We start from the raw sequence: 4,115 nt of genomic DNA, 5'->3' as shown, positions 1-4,115 counted from the left end.
TGGGCAATGACTTTTTGTTTACAAGTGTCCAAATCCTCCTGTAGGCGGCAGTATAACCCAATCATATTGAATAACTGTGTCCTGTGTCCTATAATGGATGATGAGGAAAAATGGTTAAAAAAAGTTAGTAATTATGGCTCACTGTGAGGTTCGGGTATGTATAACTTTTACTCCCTTGATGATAAAGAGCACTAAACCCATGCAGTGTGGGGGTAGACCCCACTGCATGAGTTAGTAATATTTTTTTCTTTAACTACAACGTGTAATGACCCGTGAGGACGCTCAACTGCGGAGTTACTGGTGTAATTAAAGGGTTCAGTTATGATTCCTTCCTTCACACTCCATTTAGTGTTTAACCCCTTCATGACTGAGCTTGTTTTTAGTTTCTGTTCGTAAATGACTGACACACTTTTGACATTTTTTCTGTGTGATTCTTCCATGTCAGTAATATACTTTCTTACAAAGTGCACCCACACATATTATATATTGTTTTTTAGAGGACAGATAGGGCTACATATTTATATCACATATGTGTGTCTAACGCTTAACTTAGGACAAATAAAATATAAAAAAAGAGGAAAAAAAGCGTTAAAAAAAACACTTTTTTTTCCAGTTTTGATTTGTAGTATTTTTTTTACAAAACCAGCACAGCTAAAAGAAATGCAATAAATACATGCATTTATTTGTCCCTTATTTTATTTTTTACACATTTTTTTTTTAACACTTTTCACATAATCCCTCCTCGCCGAGCGCGGAGGGGAGGAGCTGGGTCCCGTACATGACGGACATGAGGGGCGGAGCTGATTGCCGTCCTGGACGGCCCTGAAGGGGAGGAGCTAACTGCCGAGCTGGACGGCCCTGAAGGGGAGGAGCTAACTGCCAAGCTGGACGGCCCTGAAGGGGAGGAGCTGGCTGCTGAGCTGGCCGTGCTCGGCCCCGCCAAGCAGCGCTGGACCGAGGACGGGTAAGTCTGTTACACAACGTAACAATACTATCTGCAAATGTCAATTTAGACAGGAGTGGCTGTTTTTTTTACCCACTCCTGGCAGGAGTTATAGCAATCCTCGGCTGTCATTTCGTCAGCCAGTAAATGTCAAACGTCGACTCTATAGATCGGGAAGTGAGCGAACACATACCATGGCTCATATAAAAGGTTACTGACCTTGCCAGAATCAATTATAGCTTATTCCTTTGCTCATACAGCTACCTTTAGCGCTTTGTTTCTTTTGATCATAATTCATAATTGAATGAAGCTGTCACAGGTCGGCTCTATTAATTGGGAAGACAGCGAACAAATACCGCCGATCGCTCACTTCCCAATCATCTCCCTACAGAGAGTAGTGACTAAGTCACCGCTCCCCACAGACATCCCTCCCCAATTCTCCAGTGCTGACTGGAGGAATGTATGGGGGAGGGGGCGGGCACAGCCGGCTCTGCATGTAGATAGGCAGAGCTCGCTGTTAATTAGCCAGCTGGGTGGTTTTCCAGAATATTGTCGGGATCCATCCTGGCTGCGGCGCTCTCAGTATATAGCAGGCAATAGCCCACTATCTACTGAGCTTTGGGTCACAGGAGGATGTTAATAGATGTCCTCCCTACCCTAAAGAGAAGTATGGCAAAAAAAGGTTACACCGTAGTTCTCTTTTAGGTGGTCACTTGATACCCTTTATTGACTAATTTGAGTTATTAATGATGCAAGGTTTTGTGACCCCTTCTTTTGCATAAAGAACTGTATAAATCCTGAAGAAACCTACTGGTAGTTAACCATGAAAAGGCTAAGCTCCACAAATTCTGCATATGCAAATTACACAGAGTACATAATACATTAATACATAAGCAAAACATCAACATCAGATTATCTAAATCAAGCTGATTAAATACACATGTACAGTATATACAAAAAAATATATTTTTTTTTCCTTTCCTGATTAAATATTAAATTATGCTCATTATTGACATGGCACAATTGCCCAAAATATGCAATATGGCTGTTGTTTGTCCATAAATTAGAATTTACGGCAAATGCTGAGCAGTAAACACATATGGAATACATATAAAATAAGTTGCTAAGATTTGACAGAAATTAACACAACACTGCAAGTCGATGTATTCTTCAAGTGATAGTCTCTGAAGCATGAGCTATAATATTTTGGAAAGATACCCATCACAAGTAATTCTTTCCCTAAATGCCCCACCCTTTTTGGGTTTTGGTGGCTCAAAAGGTGCGGCTCAAAAATGGACTGGATGAATGGACTATAAATTTCACATTTAGTTTACTAATTTGTATTGAGATTGTAGTTGTAGAGATTATATGGCTCCCATGTTGACGTAATGAAAATTCGTCTTCAGTATATACATGCGATACTAAAGCTGAGGCTCCGAGACCCGAATGGCATTCGGGATCTGAATTTCCGAATTGCATTCCGGAGCTCCCGAATGCCATTTGGGTCTGGCAGCCTCAGTTTTAGTAATATATGTATATGGCTCCCAGACCCGAATGGCATTTGGGATCCGAATTTCCGGATTGCATTCGGAAGCTCCCGAATGCCATTCGGGTCTGGGAGCCATATACATATATTACTAAAGCTGAGGGATCTGGGATCTGAATGCAATTCAGATCCCGAATGCCATTCAGGTCTAGGAGATTCAGCTTTAGTATTAATATCCATACATGGTTTTCTGTGGTATTCTCAACGAATATTCGTAAACTTATCCAAAACTAACGTAAATTCGGATTTCGTCCGAATCCGAAACCCAAACCAAATTGAATTTCAGATCTGAGTCCTGAATTCCGAAATATCCGAACCAAATTTTTCCGCAGCTTACTTGTCTACAACACACACACGGACCATGGGGAACAAACATAGTTACCCTCCAGAAGGAAGGGCAGTGTCAACATGAATTCAGAGATGATTTGAGGATGTACAGTGATGCACAAAGAAGCTACGTTTTTGTTAAAAATGCATTCAAGTACCCTATTGAGATTTAACCCCAGAGCTTAGTGTCACTTTAACTTAAATCAAAGTCATTTTTAGAACTACTATTTGTGTCAACAAGTTTGAGTTTTAGCTCTTGGGCAATAACCCTCTCTGATACCTTTTTTCTCTATTGTTTTGCTTTGTCAATTTTAAATCTGCGCTTAATGGGTGTTCTCAATGTATTTATATTAAATTGTAATATTACATTAGAAGCTGCTGCACTAAAGACACTAGGTCCAATAAATTATTTAACTGGATATACATTGCTAGTAGTTCAATATATAAACAAATGAATGGTCTACACGTGCTGACCTCAAAATAAATCCACCTTTGCAACTACATGAAGTGAATGGATCACTGTAGTGAAATAGGTGGTGGCCTAAATACAAATGTGCAAAGTGAATCAACTGATCAAAAATATGAGACAGAAGCCTCTATGACAATAAATGTAGTGTACATAAACAATGATTATTCTGTGCAATATCAATATAGTATGTGAAAAATTATATAAATTAATTAAAAAATAAATAAATAAAATCCTTCTACTTATAAATTTACAAACAATTGGAAGATAATATCACTCTAAATAAGATATAACTCTAAATAAACAAATATATACAATAGGATGAATAAATCCTTCCAAATAAGTGATAGCATAGTGATCAATCCATATTTAGAAAATCTCTGTGCAAAATAAGTCTCTGTGCAAATTAGTCTGCTGAAGTGCAATAAATGAAGCCTCTGAATGCTCAGATGGTAAATTAAGCTTGCTGGAGATCTTATTCGTGTCCACACGTCCACCCCCTTCAGAGTGCGTACTCACCAGAATATATTGGCTGCAGCAAACAGCCCAAAACGTATTGTCTGGTCTGACACAGTGTTGTGGCGTCCTCGATAAAAAGACACTTTATCCACGGTCTCCAGAGTGTGAAGTGTCCACACAATCATAAAAAGAGAAAACTCCTCAATGTGTAGCAAATTTCAGAAACAGTTTATTAAAATAATTAAAATGGTTACAAAAAAAATCACAACCGGCCGGTCCTATGGATCGCCTCGTGATATTATCTACCAATTGTTTGTAAATTTATAAGTGGAAGGATTTAAATAATTAATTTATTTTTTAAGCAGTCCTTTTTT

The 4,115-nt window shown here is 38.6% G+C and overlaps 1 protein-coding gene across 1 annotated transcript in view; it reads right to left on the bottom strand.

Annotated features, from left to right (window-relative positions):
- SLC22A3 (solute carrier family 22 member 3) overlaps positions 1 to 4,115 on the bottom strand; it is a 127,418-nt gene that overhangs the window by 58,199 nt on the left and 65,104 nt on the right. The gene's annotated exons all lie outside the window — the stretch shown is intronic.

The sequence above is a fragment of the Nanorana parkeri genome, unplaced genomic scaffold (assembly GCF_000935625.1).
Source record: "Nanorana parkeri isolate BGI_ZX_2015 unplaced genomic scaffold, ASM93562v1 scaffold869, whole genome shotgun sequence".
NCBI classification, from domain to species: Eukaryota; Metazoa; Chordata; class Amphibia; order Anura; family Dicroglossidae; genus Nanorana; species Nanorana parkeri.
This window is presented reverse-complemented; position numbering and strand designations above follow the sequence as displayed.